The following is a 27,411-nucleotide window of genomic DNA, read 5'->3' as shown; positions in this document are numbered from 1 at the left end:
ATTAAGAGTTGATTTTAAAAAAATGCAGTATTTATTATCTAATACTACAGAACTGAAAATAAAATAAAAAATAAACTACACATATCGGATATTGAATGTTTTACCACTTTAAAAACAAAAATGTTTAGAAAAAAAAATAAACAATTGTTGACCTCTTGATTTTTCGGGGTGTAGTCTGCCTTGAACTTGCCTAGGGACTGCCATACTAAAAGCAGCAATGCTTGAAGCAGTGTTCCTCCAGAACTGGATTTAAACATCCCCAAACAGGAATTGCGTTGATGCTTTGCTAGGTTGTGAAGGGATTGGAGAGAGGTGGGAGAGGAGATGGGGGTGTGTGCAGTGCTGGCAGTATGGGCAGGTCTATGGACAAGCAGTGGGAGGAGTGCAGTGCCTGTCACGCTGACTGACTGGTGCCCTTAGGGACACTTCTGAGAGAATATTTCTGTAACACTGATAGTACAAGGGCAGCACACCCCCTCCACTCCCCAGCCAGCACAGCTGGGTCTATTTCTAAGAGAGCTGATGGATGGAGGGGGCTGCCAGGTGAGTAACAGAAGGAGAAGAGACTGTGGGACACATTAGCAGAACTGGTTCCTGTAGGTACCACCTACTGCAATCCAGTGACTTCCTCCTGAGGATCTCCCCCAACCAGGGAGGATGCACCTCAAAGACAAGCACAGAGGGGTCTGCACTTGAAGCCAGCCCTGCCCTTTGCATTTAGGGCTTTGGGACCTGAGAGAGGGAGACACCTTTGGCAGCTGCCTTATCTCAGCACAGCGACCTATGCGTTGCTCTCACTCCAGGCTGGTGCTGAAAAGATGCAAGTAACAAGCCAGAGGATAGAGAAGTAAGTGGCTGCTTTGTGCTGAATCATCCCTGTGGTGTGTGTGCAGCTGTGACATGTAGGGCTGTTTTGGATGGGTGTGCAGCCTTGCTCTGGCTTTGGCTCCTTCTCCCCTGGAGAGCTCCGGCAGCCTTACTGCAGTGCAGCAAAACTGAGCATCTCATCCCCACCCTCTGCTCACAAGATGATGTCATCTCCATGAATGGGAAACCGGCTTCTGCTACATCTCTCTCACCCTGTCCTCCACATACTGAGCATAGGTAATGTTCATCATGAGTAATGTGTGTTACTGCATAGAGACACTGCGCTGCCTCCGACTCTTTCATATAGTGATGCCTTGTAATGCTTCCCTGTAATACCAGGGTAGGGAGGTAGTGTCTGTTGAGTCGTATACTGATGCTTAGTAATGTTGTTCAATGAAAAATCACTATCAAATGTCCCCAATCTATTATCTCATACATATGCCCATCTCTGATAAGGTTATTTACCCCACCAACCTGAAATAAAGAAGCCACCTCTTACTGAAAGTCTCCAATACGCGTATCCCTCAGTTGTACCTCTTCTTTATACTTGAAAGTAATGTTACCAGGTGTAACAGTCCCTGGCTTGCAAAACCTTGCATATTATGCTCCTTCTCTAAAGCCCACATACTATACTGTGTACAGCCCAGGCCTTACAAGTTCTCCATACACTATGAAACCTTTTCATGTTCTCTGTATACTGCAGTGACCTTACGAATCCCCAATATACAGTACTATTCTATAAGTTTCTCATATCCTTCTCAGCCTAACATCTCTCCCCTTTTCCTCCCTTGCATAACCTTCAGATACTGCTATCCCGTAGGAATGCCCTCTACAAGATCTTCTTACATCACCCTATGTATTGCCCGTTTTAATAATTACCCATATACAGGATTACCATGTGCTGCTTGACCTGTACAAGTCTGCAATATACCATCCTTCTCTGCATCTCCAACATTACATATCCACCATATACTGTACCCCACCACTGCTCGCTCACAGGCCCACCATCCTAAATTGTGCTGGTCAGTTTCACGATGAGGTTCTAGACGCAGCGGCCATGATACAGCCTTCCAGTGGCTTTGTGCACTCATATAGATATACATATGGCTGCCATCTACGGTATATAGATATGGGTATCCTGTAATATTGGGATTGCAATGCTGCTAAAAGCCACAGTAATGCAAGTTTCACTTCTAATTGATGCACGGGCATAGTGGAGCATCCCAAAATCTGCTGAAAGTTCATTTACTTGTAACTATGCCTTCATACAGTGTTTGCAATCCTCCGCAGCTTAACGTCGCTATTTGTAGCTGGCGAGGACTCCTCGTTTCCTATAATAATGACCGGTTTAGTTGCCAGTATTGCTTGGTGATCCTTTCAATGGTCATCCAATGGGAAAGGCTTCCTATTGGTCCGCAGGGATGCAAGATCTGGTGGCCGTTTTGATGGGGGTGGGGGAAGGGGAGAGGCAATTAAAGTGGTTAGTACTTTGTGAATCGGCGGGGGGGGGGGGGGGGGGCATCAGAAGGACTCCTCACTTCCAATTGGGTGAAAAAAGCCAAACTTAAATAAGACAAAGGAACAGGTAGACGGGATTGCTGTTTAACTCTCTGGGTGCCGAAAAACAGGTTCACTATGTCATGAGGTCCGGCACTGCAGGGGCGCCGTGACAAAGTGACATAGTGGCTATGTCATGTCCACAGAGTGCTCGTATTCCAGGGCAGGGGCGCTCAAATCCAGTCCTCAAGCCCCCTTCCCCCCCAACAGGTCAAGTGTTCAAGATATCCCAGCTCCAGCACAGGTGGCTCAATCAGAGGCTCCGTCTTTGACGGAGCCTCTGATTGAGCCACCTGTGCTGGAGCTGGGACTGATTGAGCCACCCGTGGTGAAGCAGAAATATCCTGACAACCTGACTCATTGGGGTGGGCGGAGGAGGGGTAAGAGCTGGAGTTGAGCACCCCTGTTCTAGACGAGTGGTAGGAACGCAGGACGGAATCTGCACTCGTTTCTGGGTTAAGCGCCGCCGCGTTTCAAGTGACCGCTCTGAGGAGCCCTCTGGCACCAAAGGGGTTCTAGGTCTAAGAGGTAAAGAATTGAAATGCACATCGGCCTCTATTTAACATGCAGCGAAACGACCAACCAATACCGAGGGGGAGTTAAAAAGAAAAGTATGAGCAACCAGTTGTACAGCCCATTACACGAGCGCTGTGATCACGTCGTCACTGAGCACATCTTCCTCTCCCATTTCCCTTCCTGCAGAGATGGTGGAAGCGCAGAACGGGATATCCCCTGCAAAAAAAGGGATTCGATTGTGGCATACAGTAGCTACTAGATCATGGCGCCCCTGTGGGGGCCAGATCTCACGATGTAGCAGCTACTTCCTTGGGCACCCAAAGGGTTACATTTAATTCACTGTAACGTCGTCATTTAAAAAATAAAATAAAAATTTAAGCGAATTTCCACAAATGAATAGCGGGATTTACAAATTCACCCGACTCACATTCAGATTATTCACTTATTTTAACAGGTCCAACTCTTCAATTTTTATCTCTCACTTCACTGAACCAAGGAGCAAGACCACACGGACTGGTAGACACATTGGGATGGGGGGAAAAGCCCCTTACCCACCTATCACCCCAAAGTCTCAAGAGGTAGCTGTAAGCAGGGGCCCTTTGTGGCAGTCCCTGAGTCTGGTTGGTGTCTGTTGAGGGCCAGCCTCTGGCAGCTTCCTGGGTCCTCTGTGTCCAGGATAAGAGGTCTGGTGTATTGTTATCTGCACAGCTTAGTACTCAGGACTTCATCTCCCTAAGCAGCACAGCTGGGACTGTCCCCAGCTGGGTTTTTTTTTTCACCCTCCTATGATTACCCATATAGAACTGGTTAATTAGTTAGTTACATTTACTAGCTGCAATTAACCAGCTCTATGCCGGATTTCTCAGACCGCTAGAGGCAGCTTTATTTAAACAGGGATAAAAGTGATGTACAAATAGTAAAAACTGGCACAATGTCCCCAAACTCTAGCAAATTGCTTGAGCTTTTGCTGGCTCTTCCTAGCACAATTTAGTAAAGGTTCCAGCAAAAAAAAACAAATTCTGGGCCCAAAGCTCTTAATTACATGCAAATTAACCAAAGTGGTGTATTTTACGGAAACATGGCGATTAACCTGAATTCCACAAATAACCCTTTGAATGACCGATGATCAGATCACGTCTGGCACTTCCGGGGCATATGAACTCCTGAAATTGAATCATACATTTGATGTGGTTAGTCAACCTGTGTAGCTATTTCGTATATATAAATATATTTGGATGTTTGTGTGCATTGATTCAGGGGTGCATGAGCTTTTCGGCATTCTCTAGTTATTGACTGGAGTTTTGATGGACATTGCATATTCTGCTTTTCGTTTCATAAATTATTTTGGTTCTGACAATAGTTTATATATATACAATTAGATTGTAAGCTCCTCGGAGCAGGGACTCCTCTTCCTAAATGTTACGTTTTTCTGACGCACTTATTCCCATGATCTGTTATTTATATTTATTTATTATTATTTATATATTACCACGTGTATTACTACTGTGAAGCGCTATGTACATTAATGGCGCTATACAAATAAAGACATACAATATATATATATATATATATTCCTGTGTAAGCCACTGCTTTATATGTTTCTGACAGACATGTACATAGGCACCCGCAGACAAGCTGACCTACACACGCAGATATACATAGACAGAGACACAGACTCTCCTCTCCACGTCTCCCTGTGCGTCCTGCAGGCGGAGCTCCGTCGTCTGATCTCTGCTAATTAGGATGTGACCTGTCAGTGACTCCTGGCAGGTTTCCAGGACTGGTGGTACTAAGTGGGATGAGCTGCAGGAGAGTCACTGGCAAGTCACGTTTGATTAATTGGGATTGTAGGAACTACACTCCGCTCTGCCACGCAGGGCCGGCTTCAGGCTTTGTGGGGTCCAAGGCGGCACACTGGCAGCTGGGCCCAGCCTGTAAAAAAAAATTAAGGGGACTTACCTTCATGAGTAGCACTCTGGTGGCGTCACGACATCATGCTGTCATGATGTCATGGCGGGATGTGAGACGGTCACCATGGCAACGCAACGCTACATGACGCAACCCACTTCAGAGAAGGTAAGAACCCCCTCTCAAAGTTAAAAAACAACCACACACCTATCGGTGAGAAGGGGTCCTGCCAGTCCGAGGGCCCCACGCTCCATCCTCTCCCTCATCCTGACAATGCCGGGATCCAACTTCTGCCTGACTGGAGGGGGGAGCTGGAAGAGGGGGGCCTCACGCTGCCTCCAGCTCCCCCCTTGGGTCGGGTGGAAGTTTGACCAGACTGGAGGAGAGGAGGAGAGCACGGGGCCCCCTAAGGCGCGGGACTCATGACGGCCGCCTTGCTTGGCTTGTTCTTAGCCTGGCCCTGCTGGAAGGACACAGAACGAGGAGGAAGTTTGGCCAGAGAGCAACAGGTTGATAGCCGCCAGGATTGTCCAGTAGCTGCTACTTAGTGTCCTGAAGCTAGAATGGGGATGGAATGGGCCCCCCGGAACCACTGCACTGGGGGCACTGAGTGGCTGCTTAGGCCACTGTTATGGCAGAGCCAGGCTTTCTACATGAGCTCATAAAAGAAAAAGGTGAAGTGAGCTCGCTCTACCTGTAGGGTGCTCTCCCAGGATATATAAGCTTGCTACGAAGCTGAGAAATCACAACAATCAGGGGGATTGGGTACGGGGGAAAGAGAAATATCCTTTAATGGGGCACTCCTAAACAAACCACAATAGGAGCTGGAAAGCTGACAATAAGCGTCCCAGCTAAAGTATCACTTTATGCAGTAAACCAGTGTGTCTGGAACTACCTATAGAGAAACTGGTTGATGATGGGCACAGTGTGCGAGAGCACCAACATCTGGGTGTATAAGATATGGGTTGGGTCACATAAATTAAAACTAATTTTAATACATCAAATGGTAATTACACTCAAAACGTTAAAATACTATTAAAATGTGAGGGTGATAATACAGTATAACACGGCTAATACAACCACTAACGGCAGTGAATGTAAATGGTGACCTCAATCCAAACTTAACTGGCTAAATGCCGATCGAGGTAATGTCTAGAACTCCACTCGCTGGGGAAGAATATAGACCTGGATATACTTATAGCTATTACCACTAGATGCCTGGTACTGATAGGTGCTAGTAATAGGTGAACCTATCTATGGATTGGTAATACTGAAGGTATAGCAAAAAATACTATCCCTCATGAACACCTTCTGTATAGTACTTCAGATGGAGTAAGCAGTACAAACAGCCTTTGGAATGATAATGCATTCCTATACTATAAACTTTGAAAAATGAACACTGGGGTGGCAGAACTGGCAAGGGTGTGTATCGGCAAGTCTGTGCTTATTGCAAATGCTAAGTGTGTAGCACTCATCCACACTTCCTGGTAACACACAGATATCCTTTATCTCTATTGATACACTGTGTACTCTCCAAAGAATACTGACTTCTTATTGATACTTCAAAAGATACTATTAGATATTTAATTAATACCAGTAACGCCCCTACTGTCAGAGGGGACTAGCAGGAGGAGTGATGTACACAGAGCTTGCTAGCGCGATCCAAACCAGCTACATGACACGGCATGTTACTGCACTCAGTGCCTCACCGGGTCGCATGAGATGGTACAAGAACCACTGCCGGCATTTACTATTATTACAGACTCTTTTAGAAGTGGGGGAGTCAGAAGCACTTACACTTGTTTATTTAAGCAAGCCCAAAATAAGGATCTAACCAGAGACACATAGAATTGTTTGTCTGTACTACACTATGCACAGTCACTGCCATTCATAGCTCTGGGAGATAGATTATCTGGAGACTGTATGCAAACCACCTTAGAGTTTAAAATTATCCTCTAAGGCTCAGTATGTAAGTTCAAGTATATGGAGAACAGTGTAAGGGGCAATTAGAACCATCTCTCTGTGCCACAATAAGTACAGACATTTGGATTCATACCCCTTTGAAGCCAGAATACTATATGGTCATTGCTGGTATGACTAAATATCCAATAGTATATTTTGAAGTATCAATAAGAAGCCAGCATTCTTATTCTTAGTACACAGTGTATCAATAGAGATAAAGGATATCTGTGTGTTACCAGGAAGTGTGGATGAGTGCTACACACTTAGCATTTGCAATAAGCACAGACTTGCCGGTACACACCCTTGCCAGTTCTGCCACGTCAGTGTTCATTTTTCAAAGTTTATAGTATAGGAATGCATTATCATTCCAAAGGCTGTTTGTACTGCTTACTCCATCTGAAGTACTATACAGAAGGTGTTCATGAGGGATAGTATTTTTTGCTATGCCTTCAGTATTACCAATCCATAGATAGGTTCACCTATTACTAGCACCTATCAGTACTAGGCATCTAGTGGTAACAGCTATAAGTATATCCAGGTCTATATTCTTCCCCAGCGAGTGGAGTTCTAGACATTACCTCGATCGGCATTTAGCCAGTTAAGTTTGGATTGAGATCACCATTTACATTCACTGCCGTTAGTGGTTGTATTAGCCGTGTTATACTGTATTATCACCCTCACATTTTAATAGTATGTTAACGGTTTGAGTGTAATTACCACTTGATGTATTAAAATTAGTTTTAATTTATGTGATCCAACCCATATCTTATACACCCAGATGTTGGTGCTCTCGCACACTGTGCCCATCATCAACCAGTTTCTCTATAGGTAGTTCCAGACACACTGGTTTACTGCATAAAGTGAGACCTTAGCTGGGACGCTTATTGTCAGCTTTCCAGCTCCTATTGTGGTTTGTTTAGGAGTGCCCCATTAAAGGATATTTCTCTTTCCCCCGTACCCAATCCCCCTGATTGTTGTGAACTCATAAAGGAAGATCTTATATTCAGGCCACGTTTACTAAAACAGTGGTAGCCATACCGACAGAGCCTTAACACACCTTTCGAAAGGCCTACCCTCAATAGGCAGTTCTTGACTCATACTGTAGTGCCGACGAGTATTCTAAAACAAATCTGGGGCAATCACCAACAAGACCCAGGGCCATCCTGGGTACATCCTGGGTATATGCTGGGTACATGCTGGGTACATGCTGGGTACATGCTGGGTACATGCTGGGTACATCCTGGGTACATGCTGGGTACATCCTGGGTACATGCTGCAACATTTCAGTGACATTTCTGCAGACAGACTAATGGCCCATCAGATTAACAGCGGGGGTCCCTGCCAGTCCCATGCAAACTGAATCGGACTGCCAGGGACCCCTGCTGTGTTAATCCGATGGGCCATTAGTCTCTGCAGAAATGTCACTGAAATGTTTGCTGCATGTACCCAGCATGTACCCAGCATGTACCAGCATGTACCAGCACGTACCTGGATCTTGTTGGTGATAGCCCCAGATTTTCCAAGGCAAGTTTAAGGCAAGTGTTAGAATACTCAGCGGCGCACCTGTAACAATACTTTAAGGCTTAAAGGTATTGATCATCAGAGGTCCGTTAAATCTGGGCTACTAGCGGGATGTTAGGTAACGTCCGTAAGTTTTACTCGTTATGTTAGCTGTATTAACGGGGATTGTCGTTGCACAGAGACTCGTTAACCAACACACTGCCCATGTGCATTGGCAAAATGATAAGGTCCGTTCCAATTAATGCGCATGCGTTACAGACCGTTCTGCCACAAAAAAAGAGGCGTGGAGGAGGATTTTGTGTACGCAGCTTTGTAGTTATTTTCCCTGTGTACATAATTTGTTGTATTTTTCAAAGGTCATTTATTCTTAATTTATTTTTCACACACAGTGAAGTAACTGTGTGTGATTTACAAGTTTTGCTCACAACTTCTGTCTCTTGGTAATTATTGTTATAATATGTAGACACATTATTGTACACCCATACGTAATACAGTCAAGATTATATACCATATTAGGTCAGACAAACATGTCCTATATTCACTTTAAAAGAGCATTTTATGCTTTTTTTGAAATTATTACTGTTTATTAACATAGGAGTGAAGCAGGGGGTCTCTGGAGCGGAACCCCATTCATTTCAGCTCCGGAGACCACCTGCTTTGGGAGATACAGACCTCAAAAGAGGGTGCTAGCATCTCGGCAAAGTGTAAAGCTCCCGCGTGCCAATAGGAAGGCGAAACCTGATGATGTCACAGCTTCCTATTGGCCCACAGGGTGCGAAAGCTTTGAAACTCTGCCATTATGTGAGCCCTGCTAGCCGAGCGGCTACCAGCACCCCCTACAGAGGTAAATATCTACAGAAATAGGGGGTCCCTGGAGCTGAAATTATTGGGGTTCAGCTCTGGAGACTGCTAAAGCCTATGTTGTGGCGGGGGGAAGGGGGTGGCGGGGAATTGCAAAAGTGCGGCGTGGCAGGCCTTGCACCAGAGGGCCTAATGAGCCTGGCTTTCGGCTCCCCAAAAGAGGAGATAGTTTATAGTTTGTTCTTTGTTGTTGTTTTCGTTATATCTTTCTGCCTTTATTTTTCACACACAGTGAAGTAACAAGTTTTGCTCACAACTTCTGTCTCTTGGTAATTACTGTTACAATATGTAGTCACATAATTGTACACCATACTTAATACAGTCAACATTGTACACCATTTTAGGCCAGATAAACATATCCTACACTCCCTTTACTCACTTAAAACCCATAGTATAGTTTATTACATGAACATGACACTTTATCAGATGCCTCTGTTGATGTGTTTCAGACATATATATGATCCAAACGATATATCTTTGTATGACACATGTAATTAAAGGGTTAAGTCCTATACTCAGTACAATGATATGGGTAGCACGTTAGACCTGTCCCTTTTCCTTGCAGGCTATTCCCTGGAATAACCCTATGATAATGATGATCTGGGTGTGAGTCCCGGCAGGTTTTGATGTGACCTAATTATCGTAACGTTATTTCCATGCGCTAACATGAATAGAGCTTTGTGGATCTGCGATGTTAGGTTAATGGCTCATTAGCATATGATTTGCATATGAGTAATCCAGTTAAAAGTTAGCGATCCGATACCTCTCTGGTTATTGGGCATCGTAACCCTAATCACCTTTGTGGATATGCACTACGAATATCGATACGTTAAATGGGGGGGGGGGGGGAGAGGGAGGGTGGGTGTTAACGCCATGATAAAAGATTTAATGGGCCTGATGATCTACCCCAAACTGGGGTAATTGTTGACTTAATTTAAGAAACTCAGGAATTATATAAATAAAATTCACATGTGTTATAAGAAATGTTTGATTGTAAAAATGAAAGAATGTCAAATAAAAAAATTCGGAAACAGCAAAAAAAAAGTTTAATAACCTGGTTTAACACCTTCACTGCCAAAGAGGATAGCAATTAAATGGTTTTCAGTGAAGATTGAGGGCTTTCTTCTATATACACCAAAGCAGCCAAAATCCCTGTCAACTTCAATAAGAATTTGAGCTGGAAACTGCCTGAAAGGCCGCTTGGGTTTATGTACAATTACTTCCTTAAAGCTGCAGTTCAAGCTCCTGTTTTTTTTTTTTTTTAGTTTTATTTTTTTTTAGTTTTTTTTTTTACTTCAATAGTTTCATGTGGGCAATCTCTAATTACCTAAAGAACTGCATAGCTGCCGGTCAATTCGTTCTCCGTCTATTGATCGGCGAAGTTTGGCGACATCTTTAGATCTTGGGAATGTAAATGGTTGCTATAGGAACAAACATGCTTGTTAAAATAGAATACAAGAAAATTGGTCTTTCAAAGTTGTTGTTTTTAAACAGAAAAGGCTAAAAGTATTTTTTCTTACTACAGAACTGATTTATTAAAAAAAAACACACACATGCAGGATATTGACTGAACTGCAGCTTTAAGGGGTTAATGAACGACGTCTAAAGCACATGCTTAGGTTGTTTAAGGGAGCTACCCACTAACCACACCAGGGGTCTCAGCTTGTAATGTTACTATGTTAACATACACTATTCATTTACCCTAGTGCAGACAGAGGCACACAGCACACGTTACCAAAGGAGAAGTCTTCTGGAAGATCTCATATGGAAGTGATGCATGTGCACAATGCAATGTCATCCTGCCATATCCCACAATACAATCTGACCATACAATGATATATCCACCTGCAGAATGACAGATGTAGCCCAAATAACTCTCCTCCCCCCCTCTCCCCCACCCCCACCTCCCGGCTACGAGTTGTTGGGGTTAAAGGACCGTAGCAAATCCCCACCACTGGAAAAAACAGCTGTTGGGAAAGAATGCAGCACTGCGAGATAGAATGCAGCACTGCGAGATAGAATGCAGCACTGCGAGATAGAATGCAGCACTGCGAGATAGAATGCAGCACTGCGAGATAGAATGCAGTAGGTGGGATAGAATGCAGCACTGCCAGATAAAATGCAGCACTGTGAGATAGAATGCAGCAGGTGGGATAGAATGCAGCACTGCCAGATAGGATGCAGCACTGTGGGATAGAATGCCGCAGGCAGGATAGAATGCAGCAGGCGGGATAGAATGCAGCAGGCGGGATAGAATGCAGCACTGCGAGATAAAATGTAGCAGGCGGGATAGAATGCAGCATTGCGAGATAGAATGCAGCACTGCGAGATAAAATGCAGCAGGCAGGATAGAATGCAGCATTGCGAGATAAAATGCAGCACTGCGAGATAAAAATGCAGCAGGCGGGATAGAATGCAGATAGAATGCAGCACGGTGAGATAGAATGCAGCAGGTGGGATAGAATGCAGCACTGCCAGATAGAATGCAGCACAGTGAGATAAAATGCAGCAGGCAGGATAGAATGCCGCATGCAGGATAGAATGCAGCAGGCGGAATAGAATGCAGCACTGCGAGATAAAATGCAGCAGGCGGGATAGAATGCAGCATTGCGAGATAAAATGCAGCACTGCGAGATAAAATGCAGCACTGTGAGATAGAATGCCGCAGGCAGTATAGAATGCAGCATTGCGAGATAGAATGCAGCACTGCGAGATAAAATGCAGCAGGCGGGATAGAATGCAGCAGGCGGGATAGAATGCAGCAGGCGGAATAGTATGCAGCAGGCAGGATAGAATGCAGCACTGCAAGATAAAATGCAGCAGGCGGGATAGAGTGCGGCAGGCGGGATAGAGTGCGGCAGGCGGGATAGAATGCAGCATGCGGGATAGAATGCAGCAGGTGGGATAGAATGCAGCACTGCAAGATAGAATGCAGCATGCGGGCTAGAATGCAGCATTGTGAGATAAAATGCAACAGGCGGGATAGAATGTGTCAGGCCGGGTAGAATGCAGCACGCAGGATAGAATGCAGCAGGTGGGATAGAAAGCGACAGGCCGGATAGAATGCAGCACTGCAAGATACAATGGAGCAGGCGGGATAAAATGCAGCAGGTGGGATAGAATGCAGCAAGCGGGATAAAATGCAGTAGGTGGGATAGAATGCAGCAGGCGGGATAAAATGCAGTAGGTGGGATAGAATGCAGCAGGCGGGATAAAATGCAGCAGGTGGGATAGAATGCAGCAGGCGGGATAGAATGCGACAGGCGGGATAGAATGCAGCCGGCGGGATAGAATGCAGCAGGCGGGATAGAATGCAGTAGTGGGGATAAAATACAGTAGCCGGGAGCACCGGCAGGCGCTGCTTCCCTGGAACAGGAAGAAATGTCGTTTATTCCCCCGTGGCTCGTTATGTGGGTTATGCCTGTATGCGGAGTCATGCATCTTTGCTTTCATGAAAAGTCAGAAGCCATTTCTTTAACTTTCATGGGTTTTTGGTATTTCTGGAAGTAATTTTTCTAAAACTGCGGGAAAACAATTCAAACAACATGATAATAGTAAGAAGTTGATTCTGTATGAGCCAAAGTGGCCGATCGGGCCTTTTTGGGCTGAAATTCCCCATGATATAATTGGCGGCACATTTACAATCAATGAAATGAGGAATCAACACGGCGCAGACTGAGGGATTTTTCATGAGCTGTATGGACAGAAATCCGCAAATGTATACATTTGCATTAAAAAAAAAACCCCAACAGCTAACATGATGAGGTGCATTTTTTTCAGCAGCTCTTTTATCCATATTAAAACCGCCAATATGTTCTGAAGATGGTTGGAAAAAGGTGTCAGGAAATTCTGCAGAAGAAGGCTTATTCGCCCGGCTCCGCACACCATATAACACCTTCCAAACCACAGTGCCATACATACTATGTCATGCTGGCGAACCAATGAACAGAAGCACAAAGCAGCTCACAACATTTATTTTGGGATTTGCTGCTTCAACTGTGCATTGCAGTGCATTCACCTGCACCACAAGACAATGCATTATGATTATTTCAGTACAGGCAGTAACATACCGGAATAGATTTTTTGTCAGTAACATTCCAGTTTGCCTGACTGATATCTCAGTAACGCTCAGTGTCGCTCTCCTGCCGGAATGACAGCGTGACCTGAATTCTTCTCACACAATTATTCCTCGGTGCGTTGGCAGTAGAGCTCTTGAATAGATTAGGACAGGCCTGCACAACTCGTAAAGTGAGAAGGGCCAAACTGCTCCAAGGAAAAAAAATTTGGGCCGCACGGGTAAAATCATCATCATCTCTCCTCCAGAACCTCTCATCATCATCCTCATATCTCCCCCAGAACCCCTCACTATCAACCTTTGCGATACTCCCCACCTATCTCTCATACCCCCATCTCTCAACCTCACCCACACACATAATACTCCCCCTCCACATCAAACACACAATACACCACTGCACACCACACACATCCCACCCTCCCTGCACCTCACATTCCTCTCCCCCCCCTGCACCTCACATCATTCTCCCCCCCTGCACCTCCCATCATTCTCCCCCCCTGCACCTCCCATCATTCTCCCCCCTGCACCTCAAATCACTCTCCCCCCTGCACCTCACATCACTCTCCGCCCCATGCACTTCAAATCACTCCCCCCCTGCACCTCACATCACTTTCCCCCCTGCATCACACATCTCTCTCCCCTGCACCTCCAATCACCCCCCCTGCACCTCCACTGACCCCCCTCTGCATCTCCACTGACACTCCCCTGCATCTCCACTGACCCTCCCCTGCATCTCCAATGACCCTCCCCTGCACCTCCAATGACCCTCCCCTGCATCTCCAATGACCCTCCCCTGCATCTCCACTGACCCTCCCCTGCATCTCCACTGACTCTCCCCTGCACCTCCACTGACTCTCCCCTGAACCGCCACTGACCCTCCCTTGCACCTCCACTGACCCTCCCCTGCACCTCCACTGACCCACCCCTGCATCTCTACTGACCCTCCCCTGCACCTCCAATGACCCTCCCCTGCACCTCCAATGACCCTCCCCTATACCTCCAATGACCCCCTTTCATCTCCCCCAGCACCCTTCATCTCCCCCTGCACCCTTCAGCTCTCCCAGCACCCTTCAGCTCTTCCAGCATCCTTCATCTTCCCCAGCATCCTTCATCTCCCCCAGCATCCTTAAGCTCTCCCCCTAGCATCCTTCAGCTCTCCCCCTAGCACCCTTCAGCTCTCCCCCTAGCACCCTTCAGCTCTCCCCCTAGCACCCTTCAGCAGTCCCCCAGCACCCTTCCGTAGTTCCCCCCCCCCCCCACCCCCACATGCCTACCTGATCGTGACGGCGGCAGAAGAAGCGGCGGCGGGCCTCAGCCAGGAGGAATGGGGGGTGGGGGGCGCGCACCAGGGCAGCTTGTCAACTTCTGGTATTGGAGCGGGCTGGGGAGCAGGGGGCATGTCAGCGCGTAAAGCAGGCTTGGGGGGGTGCATCACCGCGTCATACTGGGGGGAGAGAGGCATCAGCCCTGTGCCGGGTGGGGGGAGCGTGTCAGCCCTGCGCCGAATGGGGGGAGCGCGTCAGCCTTGCGCAGGATGCAGGGAGCGCGTCAGTCCTGTGCTTGGGGGCGTGGAGCGCATCACACAGATGGAGCGCTATCCTTCCTTAGAAGGGGAGAGGCGGGCCGCACTCCCTGTGGACCGTATGTTGTGCAGGCCTAGATTAGGAGAACAGCACATATTTCACCGGTCAGCTCCTGTTGTCAGGTACCAGAAAATTAGCTGCACTCAAGAATCAAGGTAAATAGAGTTCATTTTGGCCGCTTCCTGCCAGGTTTTGAGAAGTAACTGCTGCTTACATTGGATTGTTGGGGCAGCCGGGACCTCTGTGCGGATGTTAGGATTCTACAATATAAACTTCTGCATTGTCTTTGTTTAGTTTTTTTCTCTCCCCTTTTTTCCTGCATTGGGCTACGATGCTGAATGTTTGAGCTCTTCTTGTGTCATTGTGACACCATGTTACTGCATGTTTTAATGTCACTGCTAGAGGGTATTAGCAAGTGACCTGTTTTACCCTCTTAACCAGTTTGCTGCCTTCCGTTTCTGGCAGTGAAATGGTTGCATAGTTACATAGTTACATAGTTACATAGTAGATGAGGTTGAAAAAAGACATAGGTCCATCAAGTTCAACTTATGCTAAATTTAGACAACAGATACTTTATCCTATATCTATACTTACTTATTGATCCAGAGGATCCAGGTTAATGCCAGATGGGTCTTCTATGACTATCAATTTTTTTTAGCATCTGTATTCTCTGCAATGCCTTGATTGAAACATTGCAGTTCCTGAAATGCCCTTTTCACTTTTCTAGAGTGAACCAAGATGCTTTGTCTTAAGCTCTCTAGGATCCGACCAGATGGCTGCAGTGACAAATAAATAGTGCTTTAGAGCTGAGCAATGCATCGGCTTTAGTCAAGATTGTTATATTAAGGAAGCACAGCATGTACACATACACAAGCACACATACACAAGCACACATACACGCCTCTTCCACGAGAAAACATCCACGGCGGAGTGTGTGTCTATACCAGGGCTGCCCAACTCCAGGCCTCAAGAGCTACCAACAGGTCAGCTTGGCAGGATATCCCTGCTTCAGCACAGGTGGCTCAATCTGATTGATCCACCTGTGCTGAAGCAGGGGTATCCTGCAAAGCTCAATCTGATTGAGCCACCTGTGCTGAAGCAGGGGTATCCTGCAAAGCTCAATCTGATTGAGCCACCTGTGCTGAAGCAGGGATATCCTGCAAAGCTGACCTGTTGGTAGCTCTTGAGGACTGGAGTTGGCTACCCCTGGTCTATACCATCTCTAATTGGATTCATAGGTCACTTCAGTAATTGTACAGAGCGAGTCATCAATGAGATCTTGATCAAGGAAATAATTTCAGGATGTGCCAAGGCAGAGGCAGCGGATAGGCACACCCGGTGCTGAGAAAAAAGTGCATTCAACTGGCTTCACAGTATCTGTTTGATGGCCACGTATTCAGGGTGCATTCATACCATATCAGTATCAGAACTACAACTCCCAGCATGCCATGCCACTAGGTAATTGGGATCTTTTCTGCGCACAAGGAAGGGCTTGTATGGGGACCAGTTTCTTTCCAGCCTTACAGCTCGTCATCATGAGATATCGACCTAGTCATTGTTTTCTAGCACTGACCCCCAATGTGCCGTGTTTCTGGTTACTCCTGCACGTCCGTGAAAAACAGAGGCTTGGACAACTGAACTACAATCTTAAAACCCACCTCCTTAACGAAGCATATGAGTAGCTCTGTGGCTGACACTATACATGTCATACATCAACCTTGGCCCCTTGCAGATGCACTTACCAGACCGCCCTCCTACTGTCTCTGTACGTACTTCCTACCTACCAATTAGATTGTAAGCTCTTTGGGGCAGGGGGAAACTAGAAAGATACACAACTGTAGTGCTATACCCCCAAAAAATGAGTGCATATAAAATATAAATGATATGTTTACAAATAACGTATTATAATGCAAATATAAAATAAAACATAATAAATAATATACGTGCAGTAAGTGTTGAGTTTCCACTTAGTTACGAAGTCCTGCAGCCAGGAGGTCCCTAGGATTATCCAAATCCTATCACGAAAGTCTTTGCAAAAATGATCCTCCTCGGCGCTGGACTTCACTCCATGCTCGGTGCAGATGTGGTTGGCTATTCAGGGAGCACAAGTCGTCAGTTGATACATGGAAAAAATGAAAACACACCCAGTGCCATCCTGTATAAGCAAGTAGTGGGGGTTGGGGGGGCTCAATAGATGTATTGTCCTCAAAACATGCACACTCACAATTGTAAGCAGATATTCAAGCTTTGAAATCCCAAGGTGAGGGAAAAGACTTGTGCGTGAAGCCAATTTGGTTTGGTTGCTTGAATGCAGAGTGGAAAGCAACTTCGCATGGACTCTCACATCAGATGCAAAGAAACAGAGATGCAGGCAGGATTGTGTAGAGGGTAACAGTGTATTGGTATACACATAAAAGATAACACTGTGAACTCACATAAAAACCCTCAACACGGGCGTTGTACGAAAGGCGGCTGACTTGTTTTCCCGGCGATTGGAGCTCTGAGAGCTGTGGTCGTCGGAGCTCTCACACAGGGGCTGGTGCGCAATCAGTCCCTGCGATCCTGGTGTTCCACCGACTTCCGCGTTCCACTCGGGCGTTCCAGCCGACGTCACCACGTGATGACGTCAGGCTCACCGGATCCAGTTCACCAGACTGCCGAGACTCGACTCTACGCGTTTCGCAGTTGTTGCTTCGTCAGGAGTCGATATCCGATTGACACTGGGTGATGTTAACTAAATAGTATGCATTAGCTAATCCTTGCAGTCTAAGTAGACCTACCCCTCATGGGTAATTGCTGTACATAACACTACATAGTACAACCATATGCAATGCCCTATTTAGAGTATACAGCTTATATGCAAAGAAATATAACACATTACACTATCTTTAATTAAACAACAATAATACAAAATCTAATATAAATACTTAAAATACATATTGCACAATCATAAAGCTATTCCTATATCTTATGCATAAAACACTCTAATGGTCATAATTCCTTCGAAAGATGAGACTATGAGAGTCCTCAAAGTGGGAACAAAAACCTCTATTAGTAATACATAGATATAGGAATACATAGATAAAAAAACTATATTAATAAAAATACATGAAAATGTAGAGAAAATAGAGAACGCCCAACCTTAAAAACATGACAAATATTAGACTGTGCATAGATGAGTGAGACCGCATCACCATAATTACAATAAAGTCAGGTAGAGTGAAAGGTGCTCTGGAGGATAAGGTTACAATATTAACAGTTTTAACAATGTTATATGGCAGTACATGCTGCGTTTACCTTATGACAACACCGGGTTACTCCCTGCATACGTAAGATCTAAGGACATACTATTGCAGCAGTCTAATACATCATTGCTATCCACAACAACTTCCACAATTGCACTTAGCCTACAGCTGCAATTAGACATTCTCTATGGCATAATGGAGGGATAACATCTTTGCACTAGCTACAATCCAATAGCTGAGTTTGGTAATACCATTTGCAGCATTGCTTTTGAGTACCCTTAGGCAGAGCCATAACACAACTGACTGAGATTTGAACTCCAATTGATCTGATTTTTGCCACCTACGGTTTGTCTGATATACCACATACGCAATAGCATTATCTATCCACAGATCAAACGTTACTTTATCACACTAGCCATATCAAATAGGAATTATATATACTATTCAATACCTATATGATCGTAGCCACACTACATTAGTAGCATATATTTGGATGTCATATGAGTATATAGAGATATACATTTACTGTATTTCTCTATTACGGGATCATTTACTCATCTGCCACATTAGTATGGGGATTTTTAATAATGTATATGTGTTTTTAGCCTTCTATGTAGAATGAATAAAATTTTATTATTTTTGATTTCCGCGGTGATTCTGGGCAACTTACCAGTTTTTTGTAGTAATTACTACAGGGCTAATTTTCAGTCCACTTGCAGACCACCTCAGGATTGAGTGCTCAATAGAGGGGGAACCTTTCTGATCACCTTTTGATCAAAACTGTTTACAAATATTAGACTGTATAATGATATATTTATTCATAATGTAACACTAATGAAACAATCCTGGAAAATGGCAAAAAGCTAAAAAGCTGAAAAGCTAAAATACATCAAGGATGGGGAATCAGAGGAAAGCAGCAATATCTATCTCTATATTTAGACCATCTGCAATGAAGGTTTTCATTTTGAATATCCAGCAGTTCTCTCTCTGGATTGCTGTGGATATCTAGTGATCTGCAGACTTTGTCCTGTCATCAAGTTATACCCTTTTGTAAGTTATATCCTATTATCAGGCAGTGCTGGTGTGTTGGTGTGCACTAAGTGCTGTTAGTAAAGGGGTTACATAGTTGAGTGATACCTTTTGCACTAAGGAAGTTCACCTAATTCCTGCAGAAATGACTAATAGGATCCACAAGTGATCTATTGTTGGGTATACACATCTCGTTCCAATTATTCAGTCCCGGAGGTGTTATTGTTCATTATTTATTGCACTATATGATATTGTACGCTGTGTTTTTTATATACATCCGCACTGAGCATGGATTGAAGTCCAGCGCCGAGGAGGACAATTTTTGGAAATATCTTCAGGGCAGTGATTCCTTTTCCTAAATGTCACTTTTATGTCTGAAGCGCTTCTTCCCATCATGTGTTATTTGTTATTTATATGATTATTCTGTGTATTACTGCTGTGAAGCACTATGTACATTAATGGTTCTATATAAATAAAGATATACATACATTCAGACATACATCTCACATCAACACCCTAAAAAGTTCTTTAAGTACCTTAATAACAAAAAAATGAGAAAAGAAAATATAGGACCCTTTCAGTGTGAGATGGGCTGGCAGATTATTGGAGATAAGGAAAAAGCTGAGGTATTAAACAAATTCTTTGCCTCTGTGTTTACCAGGGAAGAATCAAGTTCAATAGTAGCGCCACAGGAGGAAGCCACAATCTCCATATTAATGACCAATTGGTTAAGTGAGGAAGAAGTTCATAAGCGACTTGAAAAAATTAAAGTAAATAAGGCACCTGGCCCCGATGACATACATCCAAGAGTTCTCAAGGAGTTAAGCTCAGTAATAGCCAAACCATTATATTTAATATTCAAGGACTCCATTTCCACAGGCTCAGTACCACAAGATTGGCGTAAAGCAGATGTGGTGCCTATATTTAAAAAGGGAGCTAGATCACACACGGGGAATTACAGACCTGTAAGCCTGACTTCAATAGTAGGGAAACTACTTGAAGGTTTAATACGGGATAATATTCAGGAATACCTAATGGAAAACAAAATTATTAGTAATAGTCAGCATGGATTTATGAAGGATAGATCTTGCCAAACTAACCTTATTTGTTTCTTTGAGGAGGTAAGTAGGAATTTAGACCAGGGTATTGCAGTTGATGTGGTCTACTTAGATTTTGCAAAGGCTTTTGATACGGTTTCACACAAGAGGTTGGTGTACAAAATAAAGAAAATTGGACTCAGTAATAATATATGCACCTGGATTGAAAACTGGTTAAAGGACAGACAACAGAGGGTTGTCATAAATGGAACTTTTTCAGGTTGGGCTAAAGTCGTGAGTGGAGTACCTCAAGGATCGGTACTGGGACCCCTGCTTTTTAACTTGTTTATTAATGACCTTGAGGTTGGGATCGAGAGCAAAGTCTCCATCTTTGCTGATGATACTAAATTGTGTAAGGTAATAGAATCAGAGCAGGATGTAATTTCTCTTCAGAAGGACTTGGAGAGACTGGAAACGTGGGCAGGTAAATGGCAAATGAGGTTTAATACAGATAAATGTAAGGTTATGCATTTGGGATGCAAGAATAAAAAGGCGACTTACAAATTAAATGGAGATATATTGGGGGAATGCTTGATGGAGAAGGATTTAGGAGTGCTTGTAGACAGCAGGCTTAGCAATAGTGCCCAATGTCATGCAGTAGCTGCAAAGGCAAACAAGATCTTATCTTGCATCAAACGGGCAATGGATGGAAGGGAAGTAAACATAATTATGCCCCTTTACAAAGCATTAGTAAGACCACACCTTGAATATGGAGTAGAATTTTGGGCACCAAGCCTAAGAAAAGACATTATGGAACTAGAGAGAGTGCAGAGAAGAGCCACCAAATTAATAAAGGGGATGGACAATCTAACTTAGGAGGAGAGGCTAGCTAAATTAGATTTATTTACATTAGAAAAGAGGCGTCTAAGAGGGGATATGATAACTATATACAAATATATTCAGGGACAATACAAGGAGCTTTCAAAAGAACTATTCATCCCACGGGCAGTACAAAGGACTCGGGGCCATCCCTTAAGGTTGGAGGAAAGGAAATTTTACCAGCAACAAAGGAAAGGGTTCTTTACAGTAAGGGCAGTTAAAATGTGGAATTCATTACCCATGGAGACTGTGATGGCAGATACAATAGATTTGTTAAAAAAAAAGGTATACAGGGATATACCAAATAAGTATATATGGGAAGGATGTTGATCCAGGGATTAATCCGATTGCCAATTCTTGGAGTCAGGAAGGAATTAATTTTTCCCCTTAATGGGGTTTTTTGTTTGCCTTCCTCTGGATCAATAAGTAAGTATAGATATAGAATAAAGTATCTGTTGTTTAAATTTAGCATAGGTTGAACTTGATGGACGTACGTCTTTTTTAAATTTCATCTACTATGTAACTATGTAACTATGTAACACGGAGTTAGCTTGACAAAACTCGATATGTAGTTGGTAACCACACATATTGGATACTGTCTTGTGCTGTAACGTGACTTTCCCATAATTAAATATAGTTTCATCATGGGGCAATAATGGGTCTAAATATTAAAGTCTAAAATATTTGCACTGGATTTATCAATGTAAAACTGCCACTGTTTCCAATGGGATTCCTTTCCTTCCATAATTGTGGTGCAGTGTTTGCACAGTTTTTGACCCTTCATTTTGCAGCCAGGGAGGGGGGGGGGAGTGTTTGGGGGTCTGTGTATCAACTGTGACAAACGGCTTACTCCGGGGCTCCGCCGTCTGTCCGGGACTGTTAGAACACGGTCTTTTAGGGTAGGTTAAATGATGAGACGTCACGTACTGTTCCTTTAAACAGGCTATGCCTGGTTTATTCAGTCCCAGGCACTGAGACTGCCACAGTTTAAACAGAAAACAAAGCCAAACAAAAAGCTGCTCGTCTGAGCGATAACTTAAACTTAGATGTCCCTGACTCAGAGTTGGAAGTGGCTTGTCCACTTCCACCAACAAAATAAGTACCTTTGCAGTCTTTAGACAAACTAACAGAATGAATGAAGCGATTTGGGAAAGAGGCTTTCTCACCCCTCTGCAGTTCAGCAGCCTTCCAGGCTCTTGGGCGGGGCCCAGAGGAAACAGGAAACAGGTCTTATATACCTGAACTCTAATCAGCATGACAGGTGACAGAAAACAGGCTGCAGACAAACTGTGGAATGGAGTGCCTGTACCACGAGGCTGCCCTGTTCAGCTTAGACAGGACAGAAACTGTTCAGTATCCTGGGAGCCCTGTATATGGAGTTTATTACCAACCCCTGGTTTCTGTCACATATCCTCCCCCCCAGCTCAGACCTCGAGGGGTGAGCGACCATGGATATTAGGGAGTGCATCCTTGACAACCCGTCGGCATTGCCATGTTTGTGCCCCGACCTGTGTTCCACAGAAAATTTAAAGGGCTGTAGGCTTAGGAACCACCTGGTCACCCTAGCGTTCTTCTCCCTATTTTGACACATCCAGGTAAGGGGTGCATGATCTGTGACCAATCGGAACTTTCTCCCCAACAGATAATACTTGAGTGTCTCTACAGCCCATTTTATTGCGAGACACTCTTTCTCGACTATGGAGTAATTTTTCTCCTGGGGATTTAGTTTCCTACTTAAATAAAGGATTGGGTGCTCCTCCCCTTGAGACTCCTGGGAGAGTACCGCCCCCAGCCCTACCTCAGATGCGTCGGTTTGGACTACGAACTCTTTGGAGAAGTCAGGTGTGACCAACACTGGTTGGGCACAGAGAGCTTCTTTCAGGCTTCTAAAGGCCTGTTCGGCTTCGGGGGACCACTTTACCATTAGCGGTCCTCTTGCTTTTGTGAGGTCGGTTAGTGGGGTTGCCTTAGTTGCAAAATTGGGAATAAACCTCCTATAGTAGCCAATTAACCCCAAAAAGGTCCTTACTTGTTTTTTTGTGACTGGCCTTGGCCAATTTTGTATCGCCTCTACTTTGAGTGTTTGTGGTTTGAGTAACCCTCTACCAATAGAATACCCCAGATACTTGGCCTCCTCCAGACCAATAGTGCATTTAGCGGGGTTAGCAGTTAGTCCAGCAGACCGAACTGCGTCGAGCACAGCTTGGACCTTTGGAAGGTGGGACTGCCAATCTTCACTATGGATTACCACATCATCCAGGTAGGCGGCAGCGTACCGAGCATGTGGTTTTAAAATTTTATCCATCATTCTTTGGAATGTGGCGGGAGCTCCATGTAAGCCAAAAGGCAGCACCTTATATTGAAAGAGGCCGTCTGGGGTTGAGAAGGCTGTTTTTTCTTTTGCCCTTTCTGTGAGGGGAACCTGCCAGTACCCTTTTGTTAGGTCTAGGGTTGTGAGATATCGGGCTTTGCCCAGTCTCTCTACAAGTTCATCTACCCTGGGCATAGGATAAGTATCAAATTTTGACACCGCGTTTAGTTTCCGGTAGTCATTACAAAACCTTGTTGTACCGTCTGGCTTTGGGACTAAAACTATAGGGCTGTTCCACCCACTTTGGGATTCCTCAATTACGCCTAGTTTTAGCATTTTTTTAACCTCTAAACTTATAGCCTCTCTCTTGGCCTCTGGGATTCGGTACGGTTTAAGGTTAACTCGGACCCCCGGTTCAGAGACTATGTCATGTTTAATTACGTTAGTTTTACCTGGCTGTGTAGAGAAGATTTCTTTGTTCCTTCTCACTAAACTCTGGACCTCTCGTTTCTGATGCACGGACAGTGTTTCAGCTATGCTAACCTCTGGGTCAGTTTCTTGATTCTCTGACGGACCTGGGGGTACTAGGGTTAACAAGACCTCTCTATCTTTCCAGGGCTTGAGTAGGTTTATATGGTAAATTTGCTCAGGTTTCCTCCTACCTGGCTGCCTTACCCTATAATTTACTTCTCCCACTCTTTCCAAGACCTCATATGGCCCATGCCATTTAGCAAGGAATTTACTCTCCACGGTGGGAACCAGAACTAGTACCCTATCACCTGGAAAAAAAATTCTGACCCTAGCACCCTTATTATACGTATTCCTTTGTGCTTCTTGAGCTTTCTCCATGTGTTCCCTCACTATGGGTAGGACTGCAGCAATGCGGTCCTGCATTTGGGCAACATGCTCTATTACACTTCTGTAAGGGGTAACCTCGTGTTCCCAAGTTTCTTTGGCTATATCCAGTAAGCCCCTTGGATGTCGGCCATACAATAGTTCAAACGGGGAGAAGCCTGTGGATGACTGGGGAACTTCCCTAATGGCAAATAACAGGTATGGTAACAAACAGTCCCAGTTTTTCCCATCCTTATCGACCGCCCGGCGTAACATGCTCTTTAAGGTTTTATTGAACCTTTCCACTAAACCATCTGTTTGTGGATGATAGACTGAGGTTCTGAGATGCTTGATTTTTAGGAGTTTACATAGCTCTTTTGTTACTTGGGACATAAATGGTGTTCCCTGGTCAGATAAGATCTCTTTAGGAATTCCGACCCGGGAAAACAGAAGTACTAACTCTTTTGCTATGTTTTTAGCAGAGGTGCTACGTAGGGGAACTGCCTCCGGATATCGGGTAGCATAATCTAATATTACCAATATATGCTGATGTCCCCTAGCAGACTTTATTAGGGGTCCTACTAGATCCATAGCAATCCGGTCAAATGGTACCTCTATTATGGGAAGGGGTACCAATGGGCTGCGGTATGCTTTGAACGGGGCGGTGATCTGACATTCTGGGCATGAGGAACAATAGTTTGTAATTTCTGCCAGAACCCCAGGCCAATAAAAGCTTCGGAGAACCTTTTCTTTTGTCTTTTCCACCCCTAGGTGTCCCCCCAATGGATGACTATGTGCGAGGTGTAATACTACGTTACGGAATGTCCGTGGTACCAACAATTGTTTAGTTGTAACTGATTTTCTTTTATCAACCCGATATACTAGGTCGTTCTCTACCTCGAAGTAGGGGTAAGCAAGTGACCTATCTGGTTGGCCATGAGTACTATTCTGGTCCCGTATATTTCCCCTTGCTACCGCTAATGTGGGGTCCTCCCACTGGGCCTTCTTAAAACTCCCAGGACTGACCTCTAGGTCAGCGAGGGTCTTATCCTGTACTGGGGTGGTAAGTGCCTGATCAACATCTTGATTTGGGGTATTCCCTACCAAAGTAGTGATGGGGAAGGGAATTTCACAGCACTCCTCCTTTTCCCCCTTCTTATTTGGGCCCTCGTCAACCTCCATTTCTGAAAAAGGGAAAGGATTTGTTTCTTCTAACACTTCGTTATGGTCTGCTATTGAACTCTGGGCGCTATTCTGAGCTGGGGACCACATTTTTAGAAAATGGGGAAAGTCGGTCCCTATTAACACATCATGTGCCAGTTTGGGTACAACACCCACCTTGAAATCTAAAGAACCAAATTCTGTTTCAAAAAAAACATCAACAGTGGAATATTCATGATTATCCCCATGTATACAACAAATTGCCACTCTTTGTGAACTGTTTACCTGTTTCTTCTTAATGGGCAATAGGTATTCGGACACTAGTGTGACCATACTCCCAGAGTCAAGAAGTGCCCGAACCCTCTTACCATTAACCTTTACAAATGCCCACAGATGGTTATTCAAGGGGTCCTCTGGGCTAGGGCCCATACATTGGGACAACAGCGAATAAGGTTCCACGCTGTTGCATTGCATGGGCTCATCATTTAGTGGGCAGATTTTTGCTGTGTGGCCCCTCTCATGACAATTTACACATTTAGGTACATAGTCTGTGTCCCACTTAGAGCCTTTTCCCGGCTCCCCATGTTGGCTATTGCCCTTAGTGTGCGAACCACTGTTGCTGGAGCGGCGTGAAGGTGGTCGCCGCTCTTCAGCGCCCCTTAACCCCGGTACCCTTTTACCGTCTCTGGAAGAGTCCTGGAACCTCGGATAGTGGGGTTGCTCCATGACTGTGGGTTGCGGGTGCTCTTCTGCTGCACTGTACCTTTCTACAAGGGCCACAAGCTCATCCGCATTGTGGGGGTCACTCCGACTGACCCAACGGCGTAAGGCAGAGGGAAGTTTCCTCAAGAACTGGTCCATGACCAACCGTTCCACGATGTGGCTTGCTGAGTTGATCTCGGGTTGTAGCCACTTCCGGGCGAGGTGGATGAGGTCATACATCTGGCTTCGGGTGGCTTTATCCATCGTGAAGGACCATGCGTGAAACCTTTGGGCACGAACAGCCGTGGTTACGCCGAGGCGGGCGAGGATCTCGAACTTCAATTTTGCATAGACGTTAGCTTCGGCTGGCTCTAGATCAAAGTAAGCCTTCTGGGGTTCGCCGCTTAGGAAGGGTGCGATTAGACCAGCCCACTCAGCTTCTGGCCATCCCTCTCTCTGTGCCGTGCGTTCAAACGTGAGAAGATAGGCTTCCACATCATCCGAGGGTCCCATCTTCTGAAGGTAGTGGCTTGCCCTGGTCATTTTCGGAACTGGGGCTGCCTCTGCCAGTGGAAGGTTACTGATAGTCCCCCTCAGGATCTCGAGTTCCTGCTGTAAGCCCTGAGCGAACCGCTTTTGCTCCTCTCTCAGCAGGCGGTTTGTCTCTTGCTGGTTTGCATTAGTCTCTTGCTGGGCTATTAACAGCTGTCGCTGGGTTTCACTCGCCTGTTGCTGGGCTTCATTCGCGTCTTTCTGGACAGCGACATTGCGTACCAGCGCACTCACCACGTCTTCCATCTTGTTTGGAGAGAGAGAAAAAAAAACCTTCTTTTTTTTTTTTTTTTTTAAAGTTCTTTAACCCCCAGACCTTTCAGTGTTCTGCCCGCATTCTCCACCATATGTGACAAACGGCTTACTCCGGGGCTCCGCCGTCTGTCCGGGACTGTTAGAACACGGTCTTTTAGGGTAGGTTAAATGATGAGACGTCACGTACTGTTCCTTTAAACAGGCTATGCCTGGTTTATTCAGTCCCAGGCACTGAGACTGCCACAGTTTAAACAGAAAACAAAGCCAAACAAAAAGCTGCTCGTCTGAGCGATAACTTAAACTTAGATGTCCCTGACTCAGAGTTGGAAGTGGCTTGTCCACTTCCACCAACAAAATAAGTACCTTTGCAGTCTTTAGACAAACTAACAGAATGAATGAAGCGATTTGGGAAAGAGGCTTTCTCACCCCTCTGCAGTTCAGCAGCCTTCCAGGCTCTTGGGCGGGGCCCAGAGGAAACAGGAAACAGGTCTTATATACCTGAACTCTAATCAGCATGACAGGTGACAGAAAACAGGCTGCAGACAAACTGTGGAAT

General features: G+C 45.1%; 1 protein-coding gene across 2 annotated transcripts in view; it reads left to right on the top strand.

Annotated features, from left to right (window-relative positions):
* The first annotated feature begins 396 nt into the window (after window positions 1-396).
* The window catches only part of LZTS3 (leucine zipper tumor suppressor family member 3), a 137,835-nt gene continuing 110,820 nt past the window's right edge, over window positions 397-27,411 (top strand). Inside the window, exon 1 of one of the 2 annotated variants that reach the window (XM_075572633.1) lies at window positions 397-847. The gene's annotated coding sequence lies outside the window, so the exon portion shown is untranslated. Of the gene's footprint in view, window positions 848-869; window positions 1,105-27,411 lie in introns of those variants that run through there. The other variant, XM_075572638.1, reaches the window with a different exon arrangement.

This window comes from Ascaphus truei, chromosome 1 (assembly GCF_040206685.1).
Source record: "Ascaphus truei isolate aAscTru1 chromosome 1, aAscTru1.hap1, whole genome shotgun sequence".
Taxonomy (NCBI): domain Eukaryota; kingdom Metazoa; phylum Chordata; class Amphibia; order Anura; family Ascaphidae; genus Ascaphus; species Ascaphus truei.
This window is presented reverse-complemented; position numbering and strand designations above follow the sequence as displayed.